The following is a 6,000-nucleotide window of genomic DNA, read 5'->3' on the forward strand; positions in this document are numbered from 1 at the left end:
TACAGCCTCATGCCAGGAGGTCTCCCAGATCCATGCTGCTTGGTGCGGTTAGATCTAGCCAGTAATCACAGCTGTTGGGCAAAGGCCCTGGGTGACCATGCGCTGGCTGCGATGGTGCTGGAGAAGGGAGCAGAGCCAGGAGGAGCCAGGGCGAGGGCCTTTCCACTGGGAAGGTCAGCAGGGACGGGCGCTGGGGAAAACCCAGCTCAGCATCGTTGGGCCTCCATGTTGGGGGGTTGTGCAATGGATGGAGCGGCCCCCTGCACCATGGGAAGAGGGCGCCTCACTAACGTGACTGAGCCCGCTAGGTGCTAGGTACGGACTCTGCTTTGCACGAATGCAGCAGCATGTCGCCACTAGGGATTTGCACGGGGGCTGGAGCACCAACGGCATTGCACTGGGCCCTGTTTCCCTCAGGCCAGACTAGTGCTTCTGTTCTGTCCCAGGCCAGAGGATGGTGGCTTTGCAGAGGGGGTTTATGGGCCGTTTACCTTGGCCTTGTGCATGCAGATCCAGCTGGCAGAGCCTACGGGGCATGTCTCCTGGCCCGGCAAGGGGTGATGGGGATGGGTAAATCTGGGTTCCCCCCTGCTACATCCCCAAGCATATGTGAAGCCCCTTCTCTCTCCCCATCCCAGAGGCAGAGCTCACAAGTGTGCATGGATTCAGTGGAGCCAAGCGGTCTCCTTTGTACGCAGTGCCACCTGCTCCCCAACCGCCTCTGCCCCCCCAAGGTCTCATCCACTGCCACTGAGGCAGCAAAGCTGGGGTTCCTCTGGCTTTGGGAAGCATGACCTGTCACTCGCCAGGGAGGTTTGGTGGCCCGAACACGCACTAGCAAGTCAGGTTGTGTGGCCTAGTGGTTAGAGCAGAGTGTGGGGTGGTGTCAGGGCTCCTGGGTTCTATTCCTCCCTGTAGGACAAAATTAGGGGCGGCTGGTGATGAGGCAATGGGCAGGTCTGGACTCCTGGTTTCCCTTTCCCAGCTACAGGAGGAGAGTGGTATCTAGTGGTTAGAGATAGGACAGGGCATCGGGATTCCTGTTTTTTTTCCTGGTGCTGTGTGATCTGGGCCACGTCACTCCAGGGCACTGCCCGAGTGGCAGCAGTTGTAGGCAGAGCGTCCTGTGCAGGGGGCTGTGTCAGTCAAGCCTGCTGGGATCCCTGCATGGAGGAGAGCAGCAGATTCCCACTGATGAAGTTGAGCTGACAGATGGCATCATGCTCAGGTGAGGCAGGAACCTGAGATTCACGTTTTAGGCAGACGACTCCCTGACAAATTCATTAATGCCTCTTTGTCTTCTCTGAAGTGGCAAAATAAAGTTGCCTGTTGTGTCTGAAAGGCCGGCGCTGCTGTATTATTCATGAATTTGTTAGATAGCTGTCTGCATAAACCTCAGCAAGCCGTCCCAGCCGCAGCCGAGACGCTGGGGTGATTCATTAGCGTTCGCTTTCCAATGAGACAGGAGCAGGCGGCGGGGCTGGGAAATGAGCCCTTCGAGAAGTATTATGTTTGCTAAAATTAATTTAGTGCCGGTGAAAGGAGCCGGATTGACAGCCCTGGAGATGAAAGGCTTTTATTGCTCAGAGTGGCAGCAGGATGAGCTCTCCCACCATCCCCGGGCCTGCTAAGGGGCCCGTGCAAGGCTGAGACAGGTGCTCAGTTCCCCAGGTCCATCCATCCCTTGGCCCCTCCACTGAGCCTGCCGACATGGGGCCAGTTGCAGCCATCAGACAGTAACCGCGCCAGGTGCTGGACCAGAGCAGAGTCAAGGACCAAGCTGTGGAAGGCTCCATCCACCCCAGCGCTGGTCCCCTGGCCCTTTGGGAGACATGTTTCCCGAGGTGAACATGCTGGGGTCCAGGGTGCCTGTTTGCTGTGTCCGCTCCATGGGGTCCTGTGACCTGCACTCGCGGGAGATGGGGCTGTATGAGCTAACTCGTCAGTGAGTCTGCCCGGGGCTTTTCTACAATGACCATCACCGCAGTGTCCAGGCAGTGGCAGATTAGCCACTGGGGCAACAGGGCCTGTGCCCAGGGGCCCTGGCCAATTGGGATGCCCCTGCACCCTGACCTGCTCCACCGGTGCTCCTATGGGGAGCAGGGCAAGCCCCTGCCCCCCACCTCATTCCCTGGCAGGAGTGCTGTGGGGGGCGGGGGGACTGCAGGTGGAACGGGTGAGGAGGGGCCCCCACTTGCTCTGGCCCAGAGCCCCATAAACTCCTAATCCGCCTGTGTCTAGGCAAATGAGAGCTTTGTGCTGATGTCTGTAAAGTCCATCACTGCAGCATCTGAGCACGAGGAAGGCACATGAGCTCTCCACGCTGGAGTCTACAGAACCTGTCACTACAGGAGCCGAGGGCTGGGCAGGTACGTGAGATCTCTGTGACAGCAACTGTAGTGCCCATCCCTGCTGCATCTGAGCACCGGGGAGAGACATGAGAGCCCCTGGCTGGGTCCCTCGGGCTCTCTCCCAACTCCAGCTCCCGTGACCCTGTGTATCTAGATGGTGAGATCAGTGAGAGCTGGTGGGTCTGGATGAGACAGGCCCAAGGCTGGGGATACTGGACCAAGCAACCAGGGAAGAGAGGAAAATATTCCAGTGTCTGTGACGCTTGCTCCCTTTGCAGGCTGAGCCATCCCACTTTGTTATTAGTGATTAATTATTGAACACTGGCTAGAGGGGGTTCGGGGTGTCAGTAACATTCCTCAGACACCCCCCTCTCCCCACGCCGGGGGCAGCGCAGTCCATGCCTTGTTCACATGCCAGCACAGCCAGAAAATGGATGTGCAGGGCCTGGCGGGAAAGATCTGAAGAGCTCCTGGAAAAGCAGCAGGGTGGCAGAATCAAAGGAAGAGGCTCCTAGGGCTGCCTCTGATCTCCAGCCACCTTGTTTTATCCAGAGGGAAGATGGGAACCTGAGCCTCAGCTACAGAAGGGATCAGAGATGGGAAGAGGCCTAGCGGGTGGTCATGCCTGTATCCCCTCCCCACAGCCCGTCCCCAGGGCCGGCGCTTGCATTTAGGCGGCTTAGGCAATCGCCGAGGGCGCCAGCATTATTAGGGGGCGGCATTTTGCCGGAGGGGGCGGCAAGTGGCCCCGGTGGAGCTGCCGCAGTCGTGCCTGCGGACGGACGGCTGCTCGCGCTGCTGGGCAGGACTGTGGAGCCGGGGAACCAGTGCGTGGGGTGGCGAAATGGCCGTGCGCCTAGGGCATTCAAACCCCTAGCGCTGGTCCTGCCCGTCCCTGTCCTAGGAAGAAACAGGAGGAACAAAAGAAGGGATACGAATGAAGGAGGAGGTGGCTAAAGATTGACAATCTGCCACTTGTGCTCAGTGGAGGGCAGGCGGGACGGACCATGGCACCTGGGCATGAGTGGGTGGAAACCGCCCGTGTGAGACAGAAAGGAGGAAGGGGACATGCCTCCCTCTGTGCTTAGCCCACCAAGCCCCCAGTGCAGCCTGACGCTCCCGGTGGCTCCATACAGTGCTAGGACACTGATCTGCCAAAGGACCCCGGCACTTGACCATCGCCAGCAGCTTTCTGATCACTCTGGATGAACCGTATCATTGAAATCCAACCTCCAGCTCCCCCTCCGGCCACCTGGCTCCATCGCTTGCCCCTTCCTCAGGCCCCCCCTTCCTGGCCCTGCTGGGACCCGGATCATTCTTAGCCCAGAGCCAGGTGATGGCCATCTTTGGCCCCTCCCATTTTGGCTGGGATGGGGGGGGGGTAAGGAATCTCCTTGGCTGATGCCCATAGAGCCCAGAACCCACCTGCTTCTACATGCAAACACCTGTGGGGAGAGAGGCTGTGCTGCGCGCCCTGGAGGCAGAGCACAGAAGGTGCTTTGAGCCCCCCCGACCCCCTCCCATTTCAGAGGCCAGGGTCTGCTCTCACAGAGACTAGTCTGGCATGGGTCCGTCCCACCTCCAGACATGCCCCCTGCACTGAGGCTTGGGGTGGGGGGCAGCACATGGCTGCTTACAGCTGTCCAACATAGTATCTGCCCCGGGATCGTGGGGTGGCTTCTCTCCCAGTTCCCGCAAGGCACTTGTAGCTAGTGGGACCTTTCCCTTGCACGGAAGATGGGCGGCCGCAAGTGGCAATTCGCTTGTAACCTGAAATAGGTCATGCCTAGATCTTGCCCTCTCCCCAGCTCCTTAAGACATTTCAAATCTTTGGAGTTTTAGGCTGGAACAGCCAAAAAAAAAAAAATCCCATTTTTGTTAAGGCTCATTTAAATGAAAATAGGAAGACAGGAGAAGAATGACAGAATATAATTATGTGCGGTAGCAATTCGGCAGCAGCGAAGTTTGGAATTAGCTGCAGAAAGATGCCCCCACAGCATTACATTAGCCGAGCGTAGGAGCCAGGAGTCTCAGCTGTGTCACTGTGTCTGGGAAAGGAAATGGAAGGCAAAAAATAACAACCATAATAATAAAAGGCAAAGCAGATTGCAGGGGCTTATTAACTGTTAAAAAAATTTATTAAAATGTCCAGCAATACAGAAACGCAGCGTGTCAGCACTGCCACGGGGGCTGGGGCTACAGGACACTGCGGTCACATCGCAAACAGCAGAGACTGGAAAGCGGCTGGCTGCGCTGTCACACGCACACACCAAATCAACCCGAGTAAATGATGACAAACAGACAAAAAAACCCAATCCCAAAACAAACCGCAAGGGACACGATCCTGCAAAGGCATTGGGACCGATTCCGTCAACCATGGGGGAAATTCAGCCCCCTCCCCGTGCGAAACGCCCGGCACAAGGCTACAACTGCTCTGGAGCTGAAGGTGTCATTTGCAATGAGCCTTGGCAGTGCTAGCAGCAGGATGGCCCAGCTGGCCCAAGGACGAGCCCGGCTGCAAGGCTACAGTTCCATTTCTAGGCACTGGTGCAAGTGGGTGCAGCCAGGCGAGCTGGAATAACACCTCCAGCTCTGGCACAGACCCACCCTCCCTTGGTGCGAATCAGTCCAGCTCGTTTGGATGTAAGGCAGAGGCAGCGGGGTCTAGTGGACGGGACTGGGGAGGGCGGGTTCCAGTCCTGTCTCTGCCTCGGGGGTCACTTCCCCCCTCAGGGCCTCTGCTTCTCCTTCTGCCCTTTGTTTGTTCAGGCTGTGAGCTGTGTGGAGCTGGGTCAGCTCTGCTGTGCAGCACCCGGCACAATGGGGCCCAATCTCAGTTGGGGGCTCCAGGTGCTGCTGCCATCCAAAACAGGAGACTCTCCTTTTGGATTGGTGCATAGTCCTTGTGCCAACCCCGTCCACAGCTGAACTTCGTCCCATGGGCAATTCCCTATTGCTCAAGGTCCATTGAAATCAGCCAGGCAGCTCCAGTGATGGTGGCAGAGCGTAGCCCTTATGCACTGGGGTAACATTACTCACACATGCAGCCCCACTGAAGTCAATGGGGCCAGAGCTCCAGATGCTGTAACTCAGCCCAGCTCAACTGGAGTCAATGGACCAGATCTGTGGCTGGTATAAACTGGCGTAGCTACGCTGAGGACCTGGCCCCAGGGGATTGCTCATGTCACATGTTTGTAAGATCAGTGCTTCAAAATGGCAAAGAAAACGAAAAGCAGACCCCGGATCCTGGGGTGGGGGCTGGAGTCAGGAAGAACTGTCAGCACAGAAAGAAAGTGTAACTGGGCCTGCTGCTGCCTACGCTATCAAACCCAATGGGGAAGGGACGGAAAGGCGAGAACAGACCCTGCCCTGGACGGGTTCCCTTTGTTTTCTATTGAGAAGCGTCCCAACACCAGAGCAATACTGGATATCAAGGGCTGCCTGCTCCCCCTTGTCTTTCCTACGGTGCGTTTTCTACCCGTTGCCTCTTGCCCTGGGGAAAGGGAGATAGCAAATGAAACGAAGGCAGATGGAAGGGAAAGGATTCCGAGTTGCTCACTGCGTTGTAACCCGTCGGTGGCTGGGACCGCTTTGCTTTCCCGGTCTGTCGGGGGGACTGAAGCTGGAAAAGGATTGTCAGCCACTGCCT

Source organism: Chelonoidis abingdonii, chromosome 11, assembly GCF_003597395.2.
Source record: "Chelonoidis abingdonii isolate Lonesome George chromosome 11, CheloAbing_2.0, whole genome shotgun sequence".
Lineage (NCBI taxonomy): Eukaryota > Metazoa > Chordata > Testudines > Testudinidae > Chelonoidis > Chelonoidis abingdonii.